Source organism: Cyprinus carpio, chromosome A21 (assembly GCF_018340385.1).
Source record: "Cyprinus carpio isolate SPL01 chromosome A21, ASM1834038v1, whole genome shotgun sequence".
NCBI classification, from domain to species: Eukaryota; Metazoa; Chordata; class Actinopteri; order Cypriniformes; family Cyprinidae; genus Cyprinus; species Cyprinus carpio.
Window position 1 is genome coordinate 5,850,083 of NC_056592.1, and position 22,107 is coordinate 5,872,189.

The window sequence follows — 22,107 nt, forward strand, 5'->3', positions numbered from 1 at the left end:
AAAGGCTGCATTCATTGGTTTAAAAAATACAATAAAACAGTTATAACAATTAAAATAGCATATATTTTAAAATGTAATTTACTCCTGTGATGCAAAGCTGAATTTTCAGCTGCCATTACTCCAGTCTTCTGTGTCACATGATTCCTCAGAAATCTTTCTAAAATGCTGATTTGGAGCTCAAGAAACATTTCTTATTATTATCAATGTTGAAAACAGTCTTTTTATCAGGATTCTTTGATATAAAGTTTAAAAGAATTATGTTTATCTAAAATAGAAACATCATTTTGTAACATCATAAATGTCTGTTCAGTCCCTTTTGATCAATTTAATGTGTCCTCGCTGAATAAATATATTTATTTATTTATTAATCTTACTGACCCCAATTTTTTTAATGGTAGTGTAGCAACATCCTGGCAACCATCCATGACAACCTTTCAAGGGTGAGACTTAATTACATTTTTAAAGAAAATATTATATGTATTTCTTTCACTTCGTCTCTCTTTCAGAAAGAAATGCTGTGAAGGTTTTAAGTTTGTACTGGGACAGTGTATTCCAGAAGGTAAGAGCTCTTTCCCTCACTCTCTCTCTCTCTCTCTCTCCTTACCCAGATTAGACTCCTCTGGGTTGAATTTGCTCTGATATTTCTGGACGTGTTTTCCCTCATCTCCCATTAGCGTTCTAAACAAAATCATTCCTTTTGGAAACCACTCAGCTGGAGCTTATAATGTTGTTTTAACATTTCCAGCACACCTTAAACAGCTTGGCAGAGTTTCCCCACCAGTAACGATAGCTTGATTATCTTGTGTGTATTTTTATAGTGGGAACAGGCCTGTATATTAGCTTATGAATACAGTAATACACTTTTCGATCTTTGGTTGAGGGTTTCAAACCACTAACAAGTTTTTACTCGTAACTGTCAAATAAAAATGGGCAACTAAATTGTCTGTGTTTTGCAGTTCGCCATGCCACATTGAGAGGGTGTAAAGTGGTCCCTTGAACTCTTTGAGACTGTCTACAGCTTGTTTTTAAAGCCTTTTTTCTGTTTCTATGCTGTTTGTGTTCTCTGGTGTCCTTACCTGCCCTCTCTCCGCTGATGAGAAGCACATAAAGAATGGACACATATTTCCCTGACTCATACAGCGTTCCATGCTGTGCCTAATATGGTTTGGCTCTTCTCGGATAAATCATGGAATAAGGAAAAGCTGCGAGAATTGCTGGGCTGGAACTGGCAGTAATGGTTTCCCAGAGCTCTTTTTGGTTTTGTTTTCACTATTATAATAAAATTCTGAAGGGAAAAGACTTTTAAAGTAGCACATTTGCATATGATTTTCAGAATGGACAGTTATATTATGGGTTTTGATTTAAAGCTTTAAAGCTTTTGGTTTTTGTAGTCTTGTGCTTTCCTCTCTTGCTGTGTTGATATTTGTTTGTTTGTGGGTGTGTTTGTATACGCAGACTATGATGTGTGCGCCGGCGCCCCATGTGAACAGCAGTGTACCGATCATTTTGGCCGTGTGGTGTGCACCTGTTATTCTGGATATCGCTATGACCGGGAACGACATAGAAACCGTGAGAAACCATACTGCCTGGGTAATATTTTGCTCTTATTTCGATAGTGAGAAAAGTGAACTTATTTGAGTATATTGAATACAGATATGACTGCAAAGTATTACCGTGGTACCCAGGGTTTGGCATTACTGAAAAAAATGTGCAAAAAAGAAATCAGTTTTCACACAACAAAATGTGCAGCACAGGTGTGAAAGCATTATTCAAATACAAGAAAAAGTGACTGACCATTTCCTTTTGGTCTCCAGTATAATTGCATATGCAATTTTTTATTTATTTATTTATTTATTGTGATGCTCAAAATGTACATTTACTTATTTTTATTTTTTTCTGCTGTAAAATTATAGTTCATAAAATTAAAGTTTATTTAAATATATAATTATGAATATAATTAAAATCTTAAATTTACTTTTATTAATTATTTATAAACTACTTCAATTTAGTTTTCCTGAAACTTCGGTTACCATGGAAACTTTTTTGTAAAAATGTTTTTGTTTTTTTAAAAAGAATGTTAACATTAAATTGGACTTGTTTGAAGTATCAGGAATATTTAAAAGTGTGGATATGTTAGCGCCCTCTATGGGTTGTTTTTAATTCACAGGGTTGATTTCTAAATGCCTCTTTGATAACAGCATGAGTGTTTCTTAAAGGGTCTGACCTCATAGACTGCTAAAGTGTTAAGTGGATTTGATGGGAGTCAAATATTGTTTCTCAGGCTGATCTGACAGAAGCGCTCCATACCGCCCCAGGAACCAACATCGCGTCTTTTGCACTTTGCCAACTTTCCGTCCCTCACACTTTCACTCTCTGTTCTTGCGTTAGACATTGATGAATGTGCCAACAATAACGAGACGGTGTGCTCACAGATCTGTGTGAACACCCCTGGCAGCTACCGGTGTGAGTGCAAGAAAGGCTTCTACCTAGAGGATGATGGGAAAACATGCACCAAGGGCGAGCGAGGTGAGTGTACTCTCTAGGATCTTTGTTTGTCTTTCTCAGCAACACTCTTTGTTTTTTTACTTTAGCCTGCTCGCTTTCTTTTGGTCTTTCTTCTTTTCTACTGTAGTTTGGAGTTTCCCAGACTTTTGTGGACCTACAAAGCTGTTCACAACCTGAAACTGTGCATTAACGCCTCTTTCAGACTTTCAAAGTTTAATTGCTGTAGCGAGATCCAGAGAAATCATTGTTAACATATAAAAGGTAATGAATCGACTTGGCAGTCATGTCCCCTCTATGAATGTGCATTCTGTTAAGTTGCTCACAACCCATGTGAATGAATGAGGGATTTATATAGCTCTTTGTGTACACACTTTACAATCATGCACCTCTCATGCTCACCAGAAAAGCAAAGTTCACTCAAATAACGTGCAGACAATAAATTTCTATGTAGTATACTTGTTCAACTTGCTTTGCATTAGCATACTGTTTCAGTTTTTGGCCAAGTGCATCCAGAATTCTCAGTATATGAGTTCTTGGTTTAGCTCATAATCTCCTCACTATTTACAAAAAAACCCATTCTGCAGCCTCTTCTGGTTTGACACATTTATAAGACATTACTTCCTGTCTCCCTGTAGGAAGTTCACTGACCCCTCGCGGTTATTAATTACTTGGGACACCAGCTAGCGGTTAGCATTAGCATCAATCACTACTTCCTCTCCACTCTTCTGTTCATCTACTTTTAGGCTATCTTGTGGAGTGTATCAGTCATTCAGAGTTTTCTGTCTTTTGGGTCAATTTGAGTGCAAAATAAGATGACCTTTCAGGGCAGTTGGGCTTGCAACAATCCAGATGTATGAAAAAGGAATTCTGGGAATTCCAGACCACTGAGATTACAGTGTGTGGATCAAATGAGGTTATCGGCTATGAGTCAAACTAAGCTGTAGAAATTTTAAAGAGATTGTGATAACTCAGCAGACTTTTGACAGGAATGACAGTAGTTAGTACATTCTGATGAGGAGCTAGTTCGTTTCTGATGATTTGTGTATGGAATGAGCTTCCATTGTGACCTTGAGCAAGACTTCAGATCCCTGTTGTAAGTTTATGACACATTTTTATGGAAACTTTAGCTGTGTTCCGAAACCTAGTGAGCTGCCTTGAGTACACTAACTGAAATGGAATCTCATAAGCTTTTGATTTAGAACACTCTACAGAGGCAACATCTAAACACACCACATATTTGAGATTCCCCTTTCGAAATGCACTTAATTGTATTGAATGTGCACTTAAATTTCCAGTCTGAAGTTTTTGTTTTTTTAATGTACTTGCAGATATAATATGAAAGAAAAAAACACCTAAGTTAACTTAAACCATACACTTTTAAAAAGTGCACTTTGTTAAAATGTTAAAACATTTTAATAAAAATACTTTAAAGTACACTTATTTTGATGTTGACACACATACTAAAGCACATTGTGTTGTTTGATATTGCATTTAAAGTTAATATTTTAAATCTACTAAATTGCAACTTCATTGACAATGTGTAATTTCAAATATATTTAAATACATGACACACAAGTTTCAGTATATTTTAGTTTACCATAAATGCTTGTCAGTAAATTTGAAAGTGCACATATATTTCAAAGACAATATAAGGAATTAATTGAAATTATTTACATACAGTAAGTGGGTCAAAAAGCACTCTTAACTTATTGCATTTAATATAAATTTAAACTATGATATTTTAACTTAATTTTAAATAATATGCAATTAAGTGTCCGAAAACATTACATTCAACTCGCACTATATTAGTATATTATTTTAAAGTATATTATTTCTCTTTTTAAAAGTATGATAAAAATGTACTACTTTTTCACAATTGTTGACATTTGAATTAGTTGAAATTTGAAGTCACAATATCCATATAAAAATAAATAAAAATTTAATACACATGGTCCATTTTTAATGAGTTTGAAATGCTTTAATTGTGAACTTTTTTATTGCATCAGTTATGTGTATTAATAATTTAATAAAAATTCTCTCAACTCTATGCCATCATGGATTGACTTTTTCACTTAGCTGATTCATTTTGGTGTTGTCCAGCAACCTTCTTTAAGCTCCACATTCATGTTGTTTCTTTGCAGCTCCACTGTTTGAGAAATCAGACAATGTCATGAAAGAAGGAACGTGCTCGGCCACATGTGAAGACTTCCATCAGATGAAGATGACGGTTCTCCAACTTAAACAGAAGGTGCCCTTTGCCAGTTTCACCTGCAAGGTTTATTCGCTAAAACAAGCAGCACATTTCCTTTTGTATGCATGTTCTCATCCATAGACGTGAGCCGACCCAACGAGAACCTACCTGCCGGTGTTTCACAAGCAAGTCGGATTTAGGTTATACAAGTCTTCAGGGATGTGTTGGTGACTTTATAGGCAAAATAAAAAGTGATAAAACACGGGCTGAACGGCTGAGCAGTCTGGTGGTGTGACTTATGTCTGTCCTTGCTGCAGGCTAGTAAATCACGTTGAACGCAGTGATTCGGTTTAGACGGGCTGCAGTCAAAGCAAGACTGTCAGCAAATCCACTCAGCACCCTCATGGTCACGGCATGATATATAGCTCTTGTGCATGTGGTCCAGCAGACTGTGAGGGAAAAAAAATTAGAGTAAAAAATGTGATGAACTAGTGAGAGTGAGGCAAGAATTAAGGTTCTTTGAGAAGGTTACAGAAAAACATTGATATGATTGTTACAAATGTTTTTTTTTTCTTTATTTTTAATTTCTGTCCATTGTTTTAATTTCCCGCCTATTGCTTTGTTTGGAAAAGGTTATATTGGCTTGCTCATGTTTTATTTATTATTAATGTATTTTTAGATTTATAATTTTTTTTTTTTTTTTTAAAATATGATATGATATGATATGATATGATATGATATGATATGATATGATATGATATGATATATGATAAAGTAACTATGAAATTATTTTTGTCTTTTAAGATGCCTTTTTGGAGAATGCAGTCCCAGAATGCAGTCCCAGAAAACTCAATTAAAATTAACCCATGATGATAAAAAAAATTAAATAATTAAATAAAAATTTTAATAATTGTAAACACTTTGTGGTCAGTAATTGTTGGTGTGTAATTCAATACTTAATAATATCAAAATAAAAATGTAAGTAAAATTCACAGTGTACTATTTTAATGTAAAGACTATTGCGTTGGTACGGAATCAGTCATTTATGAGGTTTAATAACTGTTAGGATTGTGCTTTAGAAGGTAGCTTACTATGTAGGCATTTGACTGCAAGGTTTACTTGGTTTTGGAACAGAACTGTAGTGTTTTAGTTCAACTGCAGACCTTTTATTCAAAATGGACTGTTCTTCATGGCCCATAATTCTGCTAATCTCTCGCAGCATTGTAAGTGGTTGATATTGGCACTCGGTGCAACATAGGATTGAAATATGTGCGGTCCGACACAAATCAAAACCAGAAAAAATGACAAATGAGATTTAAATTGCCTGCAAAGGGCTGGACACAGACACTTACACAGATTTATGCACTAGGCCTAGGGCGGTATCTACTGTGTGTGGCGAGACCTCAAAGGTCTGTGTGTGTGTGTGTGTGTGTGTGTGTGTGTGTGTGTGTGTGTGTGTGTGTGTGTGTGTGTGTGTGTACTGATGTCCAGAGCTCAGAGGTTAGAAGGTAATGGATACTTGCAGTGAGTCCTTTGAAGTGAAATACTCTGCAAAGAATGCTTGTAAAAGACAGGCAGTGATCTCAGTCCATGCACCAAGTTGAGTAATTCAGAGATTTCCTGTTTTTGTGAACAGCATGTACGCAGATGTTACAGTTCATAGATCATAAAACGTGCTCACGTTACTTAGGTTTAAATTATAATTCTCTTATTTACCTTGTAATATTATATATTTTAGCCATTCCCTCCTGTCAGATTAGTTGCTATCAGGTGACAGTAACGTCCTTATATGTTTTCTTAAAGGAATAGTTTAACCAAATTTACTCACTGTTATGTCGCTGAATAATCAGGGGCTAGTTGCGTAAACTTAGCCAGTATGTTAAGATGGTGTCTTAAGAACTAGTTTGACCAACTACCAGTTAGCCAAGGGGTAAAAGATAGACCAACGGATTCAAGATGGACCAAGATATGTTGTTATGCAAGTGTTTCTAAAAAGTTATGAGCTTGTGCTCTTTATTCCCAAGCCATTTATTTATTCTTTTTTGGTCATTTTATTCAATTTTATTATATTTTTGTTTTAATTCATTTTTTCATTTTTATTTAACTTTTTCCATTTTTTTAATTTTTTTTAATTAGATTTCATTTAATTTGTCACGTTATTTCTTATATTTTCTTTTGTTTTATTTTATTATTTTATTTTATTTAAGAGCTGCATGAAGATTCTTTCTTGAAGATTCTTACCACAGAAAAGAAATAACAGCACATTGGGTTTGGATCTGCATAAAAAGGAGCAAATAATGACATTTTTATTCATCTATGGATTACTATTCTTGTAAAACTGACTGTTAATCTTGCGTTTTTGGTTCTATCGAGCTTCAGAACCAAAAAACTAGTGCATGTCATGTTTATGTTCAGTCTTTTCCAGTCCTATAGTGCAAGAAACAGCGAAACCCTGGATGATCTGTGTGTTTTGTATAACTCTCCTTTCCTCAGATTGCCGTATTGCCAAGCAACACAGAGGTCAATAAACAGATGACCAATGAAAAGATGTTGACACATCCATTTTTACCTGGACCTACAGGGCCAGCTGGGCCTGCAGGTGAGCTTTTTTAATATGCGGTTTATTTTCTCAATTCTTTTCCTGATACCATTCTTCTGTAAACCTGTCACTTTTTTATGTCTCTCTCAGGGAGCCCAGGGCCCAAAGGTTCCCCTGGTCCTCCAGGACAAATGGGGCCACCAGGCATGCCTGGTCCCAGAGGCAACATGGGGCCCATGGGACCTTCACCGGACCTGTCGCATATCAAACAGGGACGCCGTGGCCCAGTGGTACGTATCAGTCTTTATAAGTAACCTATAAGCTTCACAAACCATGTATTATCAGCTGTAATCAGTATCTGAAGTGTCAGATTTGAGGACTAATGTGCTCTAGTTAGTCTAACATAAGCACATAATCTGATTGCACTGCTCCATTAATTCTTGATGTTTTGCTTGGGAAACTGCATTGGTGTTGTTTTCCAGTGCTGTTTGTCTCTGCTGCGCCATTAAGCTCTATGAAGATAACTCACTTTGGCGCAGGATCTATTTTGTGACATCTGGGTGGCCTGTGGTTTACATTCTTTAATATGAGTCTCGATGGGTGTCCACATTTATTATGACTCACTAAAGGATGTACTAAAGCAGGTTCAAGGATGTAATGCAGGGGTAGCTCAATCCTACGCCTGGAAATCTATTTTCCTGCTAAAGAACCCTTTAGTTCTAGTCCTCCTATAACACACAGATCTGTCACTATCAAATGGCCGTTTAGACCTTAAATAAAGAAGGAGCTAAATGACTGTTTACTTTCTGTGACAAATTTGCTGCATCTGCGCAAGGAGAGTATATCTAAAATGTTCTTTCAAACACAGTCAAACGGGAAAAAAATAAGAGATTTCATTTCTGTCCAACAGTTTTTGAACACTAATATTGGGGATATAAACGAAAATGTATTAAAAATAAATATATCAAAACAGGTAAGTTCATATATTTGGAGTAAAGTTAAATTGAATGGATACATCAGTCACAGCGCTCCGGACCACGCTCCCCATGACGAGCCCGATGCACCGCCACAGAAACAAGAATGAGATGCATTCTAACATACAACAGTTTACATTAAACTCAGTTTAGTAAGGGCTCGTTTAAATATTGCACATATTCAGGCCGTTCAGATATATTTCGAGTAAAGTTAAACGAAATACCTTATATCTGCAGACGATGTACGTCTGTTTGTGGATGGAGACTTCATCACCGACGAGTACCCGGCTCTAATCCTCCTTTGTGCACAGCATGTGTGTGAAATGCATTCTAACATAACTGTGAAATAGCTTGGCAATTTGATAGCCGATTTATAATATTGCCTCCTAATAAAATAAAAAATATTTATTATTATTAGTCCAATGATTATTTTATATCTCTGCAATAGGACGTCTGTTTGAGGCTAAGACTTCTTAACTATCGACAGAGACAATCTGCTTTGTGCGCGATCAATATGAATCTATCGGTCTGATACAAATTTAGTATTTTATATATCAGTTTTATTTTTAAAATTAAAAATTTTAGTATTTTATATATCAGTTTTATTTTTAATCTTTAAAATAAATAAAAAAACACAAAATAACAATAACAAAATAAAATATAGTATTTATTATTAAAAATTGTGGATCAAAAATTAAATTAATATGTATTTATTTACTTATTGATAACAAAATAAATAATGTAGAATCAAATATTTAATTTAGATGTATCAAATTGTTAAAATAGATGTATTGTAATATTTGAAAAGTTATGATAAAGTGGATCAAATAGTTAATGTAGATGTATTGTTGTGTTTGAAAACTTGTGACACATTCTTAGTGCTGATAATCTAGACTTGCTGGGATCAGGCATTTAGACATAACCTCTGCAGGAAGTCAGGCCTCCAGGAGTAGAATTGAGCACCCCTGCTGTAAAGATTATAAACATCACATTACACCTCTCCCACCTTCAATACCACGACTGAGGTGCCCTTGAGCAAGGCACACAAGGTACCGAACCCCCAGGGCTCCCCGTAGCAAAAAATGTCTGCCCACTGCTCCGGGTGTTGTGTTCACGGGGTGTGTGTGTGTGTTCACTGCTGTGTGTGTGTGTGTGTGTGTTTACAAATTGTGAAGGGGTTACAAATGTGTGTGTGTGTGTGTGTGTGTGTGTGTGTGTGTGAACTTTGGATGGGATAAATGCAGAGCACTAATTCCGAGTATGGGTCACCATACTTGGCCACGTCACGTCACTTACTCACTCACACTTACATTCTTAAGATGCTGAGTAACTTCCTAATTGTCCGTTGCACTTGATCTTCATTGTTGCACAGCGTCTTTATTCTTCACTTTGAGCATTTGCAGATTTATTGAGCCAAGCTTCATTTTAGACACAGCATGAAGGTGTTAAAGCTCGCTGACCTTTGGTTGCTTTCGACGGTGACACGCTTTACACTTCCTGTTATGGACTGTTAACCCTCATTACTCCTCACACATTCTCCACCACACTGACAGACATAATGAATTATCATCTCACACACACACTTTTTCACACTCAAATCACAAGTGCTGTGAATCACAGCAGACCTTTAAATGTTAAACTTTTCAGCCGAATCGTCACTTTGCAGCATGTGTGTTTGTAGTCTCTGCAGACAATGTCTTACAGTAAGTTAACAGCCTTGGATATTTGTAGATCTACTGAGCAATTTGGTATGTTGTTGACAGTGGAAATGTCACTGAATGTTTTCTTTAAACACTTCAGATACATTTGTACTTGAAATATTTTTACTCTAAGGTCATGAATGCTGAGTAAATCTGTAATGTCTGGTCTCATTTGGGACATAATCAGTTTTGAGCTCTCATAGCCATGGAATTCTTTGTTTTTGGATGCAGTTCCACTTCATGTTTGCTTTTACGGGCTCTTAATAGTTTCAGCAGACTTGTAAGACTGAAACTGGATCAGAGGGTGCAGGATCAGTTTCATTTGTACTCAAATCATTTGAAGAGTCTTCGCACTTCCAGCATATGTGGTTGTTGGCTTTTGGACCAATGAGTTTGCAACAAAATATCCTGCTTCTCATGATTGTGTCTGTAGATTTATGTAAAGAGATGTGTCAATTTATCACAGTGTTACACTGCAAGGCTTAATGGACTGATCCAATATTTTGACACACGTTTTTATGTCCTGATCATTTAAATTCACTTAAGACATCACCGAGTGTGTTTACGTTTAATAAACACACACTGAGCCAGTGATTGATTTTTTTATTTTCTTTTTTTTGGACATGAAGTACTATTAAAATGATTTTGTTAATCCTTGTGCCATATCAAACTGACACCACCAATTAAATGCTTTTATATGTATTATATGTGTAGTCCCAATTTCAAAATATTGCTCGCAGTAACATCCCATCATCCATAGAAAGTGTATTGTTAGAGTAAAAATCAACTCCATTGTATGTTATTTCAGAAATGTGAGTGGTGATTGCTTGAGCCTACATGGCTACATGCCATTGTGTGTTGGAGTGGTTGCCAGGGCATTGCTATGCAGATTCTGCGTTGTTCTGATTGGTTGTGATGGGCACAAGATTTCCACACCTGAAAGTTGCCCAAATTTAAAATGAAAAAATTCAATTCAACATATTTGTTTTTCTTTTCACACATATACAGCAATGTTTATGACTGATATCAAACAAACACTGAATTGATTGAATGTAAATATACTCTCAAATTATACCTTCTATTATTATTATTATTATTATTATTATTATTATTATTATTATTATATTTTAATATGAATTGTAATATTTCATGTAAATTTTACTACTAAATATTAATATTTATTTTATTTAAATTTTTACTTTAAATAAAGCATGGATGTGGCTTTAAGTTCAAAGTAGCACTTTAATAATTAAATCAACGTTCTTACTTAATTTAAATACATTAATAATATTTAATGCATTTAAATAATTGAATAATCATATTGTTCAATTATTTTAATATTATTATAATTAATACATTTTAATATTAACATTATGAATTAATATAATATGCATTTGCGTTTTTTTTATTCAAATAAATTAGGGATGTGGTTTTAAGTTTACAAAGTGTCACTTTAACATTTTAGACATTTTCATAATCTAAACTAACATTATTTTTTAATTAAAAATTAAAAAAAAATTAATTAAATATTAAAATATTTAATTTATAGCATTAATATTAAAATGTATTAAAATAATAATTATTTATTATCATTATATATTATTATTATTACATTGTTTTGATATTAATTTTAATTAACACATTTTACTAATAACATTATAAATGATTAAATATATACATTTTTGATTTCATTTAAATTATTTTTTTCATTTAAATAAGTAGAAATGAGGCTTACGTTTTTCAAAGTGATTTCAAAGATTTTCAGATCGTGCTTTCAGCTCAAGCCTAGCTGGGTCACCGTCTGGGCCAGCGTTTGAACACGTGTCCCCTAAACCCCCTGACCTTCAGCTGGATGACCTCTGACTCTCTGAAGGGGGGCGTCTTTGCAGGTGGGGTGGAAACTAGGACGGGGAACAGGAATCACTTTCGTCCTTTTTTATAATTCCTTTTTTGATCTTTTTTTCTAACACGATCTGTCCTCCTTTATCACGTTTGATCCCCTGTTCTTTTTGATTGTTGCTTGATATAACCCCAAACCTAAATCTGTTTCTAAGTCAATTTTTATATATAGTTTGCGTGTAGAAACAATACATTTTTTAAGATGCCGAAGCACAACATTCATCCTAGCTCTGGATGTGGACAAATGATAATGGCAATAACAGGGAAAAGGCTGACTGCGTTACTTCACATGGTTTGCTTTCTTTGGCCCGTGTGCTTCTCGAGGCCGACTGTTAACCCTTCCGATAGAGTCAACCTTTTGCTTTTAACGCATTGGACCTCATCACTGAAGCACGAGTCGTCAGTGAAGAAAAATACTGCTGAAATATTGTAATTTATGAATCCTAGATGTAGAAACATGAGCCCTTCAATGCTCTGGAGTCGTAGCTCATAACATGAATTTAGTTTAGAGTGCTCACAGTTTCAGTTTTTATTTTGATAAATAAGAAGTTATGCAGTTAGGAACAGTGTTCTTGGAAAACACGGTCTGAGGAGCTGCCACCAGTTGTGTCTGTGAGATTGAGTTGTGTTTTGCATGCGCATAAATACAAGTCCAAAACCATGGGCCTCCCCCGTCTGTCACAACCGCTCCATCCATGAACGCATGCACTCTGTGTCTTTACTAAAGGACTGTTAACATTGCTGTTGGCACAGAACCGGCTCTCTCTAATCCCCCACATAAAAACCCAGAGTTTAAGTATTTTTAGATCGATGTATCATGTTTTCCATTCTGGTACAAATATGGCTCAGATCTGCCCTAGAGATCTTGACAGGCATGATTTGATGTGTGAAAATATTTGAGGGTTGAATGAATAGGACCATCAAATCTGTAATTCAGTGAATATAAATATTCCAAGGGTCCTTAGTTTGGCCTTTAGCTGTCATGGTTTTTGTCAGATAAAATCAATTTTATGAAGCCTTTTCAGAGATTAACTTTTAAACATAGATTTATTTATTTATTCATTCATTCATTCATTCAAAAATAAAATAAAATATATTGTATTTACAATACAATATTTTTACAGTATGATAGATCTTTTTTTAGCAGTTAACATTTCTAAACTGAACTTTTAGACATGAACAATTGTATATTTACTTAGTTAGGACAATTCTAAAGCTCTCGCTATGCGAAAGTTTTTTTTAAAACTAATTTTAAACATGAACAATTGTATATTTTAGGTACTTTTAAGTAGCAAGTAAATATTTATTTATTTATTTATTTAAAAGCACAATTCTAAAGTTGCACGTTTTATTAATAAACATTTTTACAGCATGACTAATACTTTTTAACAAAAAAAAATTATAAACAGCGCTTTTAATAAATTTTTAATTTTGAATCATTTTTAATAAAGCATTTTTAATAAAGTAATAAACCTTTCCCCTGTGCTGTCATAAAAAATTAAACCTATATATTTGTCCCGTATTTTTTTTAGTAGATGTGTGGTTGTGTGTTTAATTAGGATGTTTTTGTTTTGTGTTCATAGGGTCCACCCGGGGCTCCAGGAAGAGATGGCATGAAGGTATGTTTTCTATCTATCTTTATCTCTGTCCACTATTTTTCAAAGCTGTGGCCAAGGGCTGTTTTCCATGTGTGGAGTGCAAATATTTGAAAAAAACTGGATAAAGACATATAAGATCAATGGTGACCGATCACTAATGTAATAATCTCTTGGATGGCGTTGGGTCAATGACCAAAATATTCAAATAGGACATCATAGATGGCGGGACGAATTGCACATATTTTAGAATGTCAAAAACCCATTATTACATTCTTGAAATGAATTATTATATGATTAGTCCAAATACTGAGTAAAAATACACAGAGGGATTTCACATGCACCACAAATAACTGTTACAAGTGATCTGCTAGCAAATGGTCTAAAAAGAAATGTAAAACAATATAATTTTTATTAATTTTAAATATTATAACAAATTAAATCAAAAAATTTTCAAAAAAAATAAAAAATGAATTATAAATTCAAAAATAAAAAACACTAAGACTGGATAATACACAATACACACTAAAAACACCAAAATCCAGTGAAGATAACTCAAAACGAAACCAGAAACATTCTGTTCACAATTACACAAATGTCTATGCAGATGTTCAATATATTGCAAGCGCTTTTATGTTGTAGATATATAATGTGATTTTTTGCATTACTGTGGTGTTAAAAAGTTGCCTTTAAATGTCTATTATAAAGGTGTAACAATATATTCTCACAATATAGGCCCTATTGCAATACAAAAATGTAGCAATATATCATGGATAGAGACGTATTGTGTATAGTTCACTCAAAATTAAATTTTAGATGGATTTAATTAAACATCAAATAACATAAACCCAGAAGGTCACACATTTGAGCTTTCATGTTTATTAATTACTAAATTAAGGTTACACTTTATTTTAAGGTGTCCTTGTTACAGTGTAATTATACATTTAAGTAGTGAGAAATATTAATTAACTGTTACATGTACGTACTATAGGGTTAGGATTAAGGATTGGTTTAGGGTCATTTGCATGGTAATTATCCATTATTTATAGTTTTTAGTTTAGTAACTACATGTAACAAGGACACAGTACAATAAAGTGTTTCCTAAATTAAAATACATTTATTAAAATACTTAAAACACAATATTTAGTATTTTTAAAATGTATGTAGTCCATTCCTCATGTACGGTAATACCAAAATTTAGCATTTTAATGAACAGTACTGTTTTTAAACTGTTTATCATAAGTCTTAATAGTAATTATATACTATTTAAACCATTTCAGCTTATTGTAAGATCAGTATTGTGTATTGAACTGAATCGTGACATGAGTGTATTGTTACACCCCTAGTCAGTGCAATAAACCGGATGTTATTATTCAGGTAGCTAGCAATAAATATGTCAACAGTTTAACTCGCTTTAACCAGATTGATTGTCCCTTGATTATCCGTAATTGAAACTAGATGTAGAAGTAAACTCTTCACACTAATGTATCATGTGGCTTCATGAATTTCACTTTTAGACATTTCAGAACACAACAAAACCTGGCTAGCTTAGCCATAAGTGTTCACATTCACATATTTAGGTCTACATAAGCATGCTTTTCCAATGTTTTGTTTGTTTTCCGACATACGTGTGCATGCAGAGGTTCAAGGTTGATCCGTGTATAGTGTGTAGACTTCTGTTACATGTTTGTATAGAAGGTTTTTCTGGCTTTATATTCACAAATCAAAAACATCTGGGCCACTTACTACCTCTCCGTGAACCCTGACCCTACATAATTCCCACAGAGGGGTCAATATCTCACAACGTCTGTCTGTTTGGTACCTACTGCCATACCTCAGCCCAAATGAGCTAAAGACCAGCTCCAAATGGTGCGCAGAAACACTGCTAAGATAACATTAATATATACACTCAGATGCTGAATAAACTTGTTTTTGTCTTTTGGTTTTACATTCCAGCTAAATTGGATTGTGCAGTGATTAATTTGCTGAATGACGGGAGTAGAGATGTCTGATTGTGATGTGGCCAGTGATGGCTTGTTTTTTCACGTGTGATCGTGTTACTGAGAGATAGCGGGCAATAACTGTCCCATTGGACTTCTCATGGCTTCTTTACTGTAATCCTGCTAACCCAAATATATATTTTGTTTGGTTTCTCCAGGGAGAGAGAGGGGTCCCCGGCCCTTCCGGACCTCCAGTAAGAACTTCTTATCATGGCACTTTCTCTCATGGTTCTTATATCTGAAATATTTTTGTCTGTGTTGGTCTTTTTCGCTCTTAATCTTGATCACTCTTCATCTGTCTTTCTGTCTATCACCCACAAAAACAACTAAAAAAGACATCTTTCTCTTGAAAACAGAACCAAAAAAATCTTCTACCCCTTGCGAACTTTGCTCTGCCTTTTTATACAAAAAAAAAAAAAAAAAACCCCCCCCCCATTGATTTATTTATTTAACAAATACACAAAATCTTCTACCCCTTGCGAACTTTGCTCTGCCTTTTTATACTTTACTGGAAAGGCTGTGTGTCACAACAAAACCAGATTACTTTATTGATTGATTTATTTATTTAACAAATACATTAAATCTCAATTTAAATTAAAATCATATAAAAATTTTGGGGAAAAAAAGAGTAATTGAGCTATATTGTAATGTTATATTTATGAATGTGTACGTTTTTTATATAATAAAATTCTATTAACAATATCAATTAATAGTAAAAATGATAATTCATTAACACATGAATGTAGCTTCGGTATTATGATTTTTTTTTTATTTTTATTAACCATATGTCCATATGTATTTGCAGTTCTATATTTGAAATGAATTTTGAAAATATTTTGCTGTTCTAAAAAATGCATGCAAAATCATATACCATTTAAATTATTATAAATTCTATTTCTATTTTTTTTATTTGTTTGTTTGTTTGTTTTATATTACCACTTTTCCGTTTGCAGAAACTTTATATTACCATTTTAATTAATATAAATTCTACATTTAAAATAAATTATTTATTCATTTTAAATATAAAAAAATATATAGATTTTGCTATTCAATCACTGGAAATAGGAAACAAAAACAAAAAAAAAATTGGTAAATATTTTCATTTCATATTTTCAGTGTTTTTGCATGCATTATTTTAGCAAAATCTGTAGAATGCTCAAAATAAAAATAAATTAATAAAAATTAATAAAGAAATAAAAAATAAAAATGCTAAATTTATAATAATTTAAATGGTAAGACTTGTAAAAAAAAAGGGGGGTAAATATAAGTCTCGCCATTTAAATTGCTATAAATTCTATGTTATGTTTTATTTTTTAGTTAGTTTAATTAAGCCTATTTGATGGCAGTGTAGACAACTGCAAGCTGCTATGGTGCAATAGCAGAGTACATAGTGTTTAAAGAAAACTAAATTCTAAAAAGTTACTGTAAATCATGTACACATAAATTCTCATTCTTGTGACCATACTTCTGTGTTTAAAGTATCCAAGCTCTACAGGAAGGTAGGAACAGCTCACTAAATTAGACATACAGAAAGACTGCGAATCATCTTTATTTTACATGATTGCTTAATGCCTATTTCTGTTAATCCTGTTGGTGTGGAACAACATTTACTCCAGTGACCGGGAATTTCATGTGATGATGAGTGTGCTTGTGTTTTCAGGGCCCACCAGGATCCTTTGACTTCCTCTCACTAATGATGACATACATAATTAAATACAACACATACATAAAAAACAAATCATTAAACAGACCCACTCACTACATAAATTACCACCCGACCCGCCACAAGAGGCCCCGGACAATTGGAGGGACACCCAGGAGAGCCTGGACTTTGGCTCCGGAGAAGACTACAAACCCCAGATCCCGCCTAAGAGCACCAGGAAGAGGAAATTGCCCCGGACCTTAAATAATCCAGATTGGCCAATTTAAAGATTGCCCTCAAAGAGTGGCAGAACTGAAAGAAAGAACTGATTGTAGAGAGAATGAGTAGTGTAAATATCACAAAACGACTATTTAACTGTATACTTGCTGAAAAATGCTAAATGAATTTCATTGTATGAAATTTCTATTTTTATAATATAAAGGATGTACATTTTGTATTTTGGGCATTTTGAATGTGTCATTTGTCTACCAAAGAACTAACAGCTTACATATACCATGGTTCTCCTGTTCTAGGCCCAGATTCACGGAACATTAAGTATCAAATTCCTCTTAACTGCTGATTTCTTTCTTTCTATCTTAAGGAAAAAAAGTTAATAATATTTTGTAGTTCCAAGGTTTCTTAAGATAACACTTAAAAAGAATTAAAATTCTTTAAAATGATTTTATTCTAATTAATATATAGAATGTGCAACGTGCTACTGGTCAAAATTTTGGGGTCAAACATTTTATTAATATTATTATTATCATCATTATTATTATTACTTGAAATAATTATTTTATTCAGCAAGAGTGCATTAAATTGATCAGATTAAAAAAAGATTAAAAAAAAAAAATCTGCTTTAAATAAATACCGTTCTTTTCTATTCATTAAAGAATCCTCTAAAGAATCCACAGGCACTCTATAAAATGTTACATTCAGTTCAAACCCATGATTCAGCAATAATAGAGGCCCATCAGTGTGAGTTTTCAGCAGCTCTGTTTCCCTCTGTTGTCCTCACCTATTAAACACCTTGCCCTCTCTCTCAACTCTCTCTTCTTTGTATTCCCCCTCACAGTTCATGAAGCGGTTCAAAGCTATGGAACGTCATTGCCATTTGACCTTCCTGTACGCTCATTTATCTCTGAGGAAAACAAGATCATGGATAGCTGCTTCTGCATCTTCTGTAGGATCTGTTTAACATAGGTGTTGACATGACTAAGGAACTCCAGGAGTGACTGTATGTTAACGCTCTGCAAGCCTTGTAAAACTGGAACCTGAGGTAAAATAAAAGTGGGCCAAATACCAATCCCTGCAGAATACCTCTGAGTACTTGATGCTTTCACCTTGACCTTCCATTTCCAGTGTGACAAATGAATCAGAGGTAATATCTTTTTTGATCTCTTATTTAACTGGATACACTAAAGTTCAAAAGGTTGGGTAGGTAAAATGTTTTAATATTTTTGAAAGAAGTATTTTATGCTCATCATTGATGCATTTGTGTGATCAAAAATACAGTAATATTGTGAAATATTAACGTATACAAATTTTAAAATGTAATTTATTTCTGTGATAAAGCTGAATTTTCAGCAGCCATACTCCAGTTTCCACTGTCACATGATCCTTCAGTGATCAGTGATAACTTGTTTGAGTTGGGTGCGTAAGAAACATTTAGTATAATTCATGTGTGAACGGATTCTGTTGGTCCTTGCCACCCATCATGGAAATGCAAAACAAGACAAAGAACATTCAATTTAATATTTAAAACATCAAACATAACCTGTATATAAATGTAAAATCTATTTATCCTATGAACATTTATCATAGTTGAGGTTAACTAAACTCGTTAATTCTTCCATTTTAAGCTTGGAAATCGGATCCTAACATGCTTGACTGACCTCTTACCCCTCTTCCCACCATCGGGCACCCGTCTGATTCTGACACTGTTTTCCCCTCCACATTTCATGGTTAAATTGTACTGATCTGTGTGAGAGCCACACAGTAATGGCCCATGAAGAGAAACTGTCTGAAGTAACCAGCCAACAACTGCGGCCAGTTCACCCTGTAGGCCATTTATACAGACTTCATCAAAACATCATTTTCCAATGAGACCAGAGCAACTTGAGCTGTGAGTACTGTGTGAACGCAAAGACAATATTTTTATTTGACTAAGTGAAACGATTAATATGAAGGTTTGGAAATGGTCAGTAAGTTTACATTGCCTGTTATTAAAGAACGCGTAAGAAGAATTAGATGTCTATTTTTGTGGTACTTGATCTCCTTTGCAAATTGTGGATTAAAAATAGATCCACATTACACAATTTAATTGCAAAGTCAGAGTTTCCCATGACATTTTGTCATACACACAAGTAAATTTCAGTATATTTACTTTTTCAAATAATTATAATTCATAATTTTCATAATTCATGTATATATAGCTGAAACACTAGGACCTTATTTTTTTGTTTGTTTGTTTTTGAGACATTTTGCACATTAATTTGAAATACAATAAAAAAAAATTATAAAAGGATGTTAAAATAGTCAATAGAAAGTAAATTAAAAATAAATACAAAAAACAAAAATACAAAAAACACAAAAAAAAAAAAAAAAAGTTTAAACTATACACTTTATTCAAAATAATCACAAAGAGAGACGGATAATCTCTCTCATATGAATGAAACAAATGTGTGCCTTCCCAGCCTGGGAGTTAAGTTATATGTAATGTTCTCTGCCTTTCTTTTATTTGATTTCATTTTATTGCTTTTAAAAATCTATATATTTTAGACTTAGTTTTATTTTATTTAACTTTATTTTACAAGTGTTTATATACTCTGCCTGGATTTGATTTGGATTCATTGTATTGCCCTTTTATATAGTACACTATTTGTTGTGTGGCTATTTAACCACTAGATAGCAGTAGTGGTGTATTATAATGCTGTTTAATATTGCATATAATGCTGTGAGGTGAGTGTTCCACAAGATGGCAACAATAACACACAAGATTATGACAAACCTATAAATGAAAACTGGCGAAAAGTGATCGTACTAATGTGTTTTGACCCCTGAGTAAATTTATCACTTTATTTTAATACAGCACAGGTCACTGAGTACCATCATCCTTTGTGTCTTCATTTCCCGCCTGCTAATGAGATAAATAATCAGGTGGAGCATGAAGTAAACACAAAATGCCTTTCATAAGCACTTCACTCACTCGATTAAATTTAATAAATGTAAAATATACAATAGAGACAGCTTGAATTAGTGTTTATAGCCTCTCATGCCACCTTTCCAAACACATTCAGTCAGGTTGAACTATTTACTTTCCTTGATTTGTTTTAGGCCTAGTTCTAAAAACAAGCCAAAAACATGGAGCAACTGCTTAATAACTATTAAAAGGGGCTCTTACTTTGACATTTGATAGCCTCTGGTTATTTTGGATGGAGATGTAGCTGACATGAACACCCCCCTTTCTATCTCAACCCATTCACAAGGGTTACTTGGCACATTGAAACTCATTCAGGACTGCCTTGGCTTGCTCTCTGAGTGGCACAATACCCAAAAATCAATCCATGTTCAGATCTGGTCCCAGTTATCTCCTCTCAAAAGCCTGACACCCTTTCCATGTCTCTCTTTTGAGAAGTTTTGCGCCCCAGTTCCCCAGGCTGTAATTAAAGTCCATCTCTGTTTAGATCTGTTTCCTTTGAAGAAATTATGCCACCAATGCTGCTGGGTTAATGACTGGATCTGGTTCAACATGCTGAAAAGGCTGAACCAAACTAAGGCAGTCTTTCAGCTTGTCTAGCTGACCCCCCTGCTTGAACAAGCTGGTGTTTTTGCTGGCTTAGCTAAATTGTACTGACATGCATGTATTTGATTACATTGCATGACATTGTGAAAGTGAAGTGACGTACAGCCAAGTATGGTGACCCATACTCAGAATTCGTGCTCTGCATTTAACCCATCCAAAGTGCACACACACGGCAGTGAACACACACACACTGTGAACACACACCTGGAGCAGTGAGCAGCCATTTAAAACATGTGAACATTTATATGATAGATATGAAAGTTATTCTCTTATACCATCAAGTTAATTTTGGGCTAGTGACATTTAACGCATTAACGTTATTAAACCGAAAAAGAAAAAAAGCGTCATGAAACAACCAAGAAGCTCTTAAGATTAAAAGAAGAGGGGCTGGATGGGGAGGAGGTAAACAGGACATTTACTCAGCCAGAAATATTCCCCAAAATCCCATCTGGAAGTACACTGAACAAAATTATAAATGCAACACTTTTGTTTTTGCCCCCATTTTTCATGAGCTGAACTCAAAGATCTAAGACTTTTTCTATGTACACAAAAGGCCTATTTCTCTCAAATATTGTTCACAAATCATTCTAAATCTGTGTTAGTGTGCACTTCTCCTTTGCCGAGATAATCCATCCACCTCACAGGTGTGGCATATCAAGATGCTGATTAGACAGCATGATTATTGCACAGGTGTGCCTTAGGCTGGCCACAATAAAAGGCCACTCTCAAATGTGCAGTTTTACTGTATTGGGGGGTCCGTATAGTTGATCAGTTTGTTGATTGTGGCCTGTGGAATGCTGGTCCACTCCTGTTTAATGGCTGTGCGAAGTCGCTGTCGTATAAGCCAATCCAGAGCATCCCAAACATGCTCAATGGGTGACATGTCCGGTGAGTATGCTGGCCATGCAAGAACTGGGACGTTATTTAGCTTCCAGGAATTGTGTACATATCTTTGCAACATGGGGCAGTGCATTATCATTCTGCAACATAAGGTGATGGTCGTGGATGAATGGCACAACAATGGACCTCAGGATGTCGTCACGTTATCTCTGTGCATTCATAAATGCCATCAATAAAATGCACTTGTGTTCATTGTCCATAACATATGCCTACCTATACCTTAACCCCACCGCCACCATGGGCAACTCGAACCACAACGTTGACATCAGCAAACTGCTCACCCACACGATGCCATACACGCTGTCTTCCATCTGCCGTGTACAGTGAAAACTTGGATTCATCTGTGAAGAAAACACC

General features: G+C 34.3%; 1 pseudogene; it reads left to right on the forward strand.

Moving 5' to 3' along the window:
• Positions 1-18,091, forward strand: part of LOC109065023 — a 43,965-nt pseudogene extending 25,874 nt beyond the window's left edge.
• Positions 18,092-22,107: the final 4,016 nt, after the last annotated feature.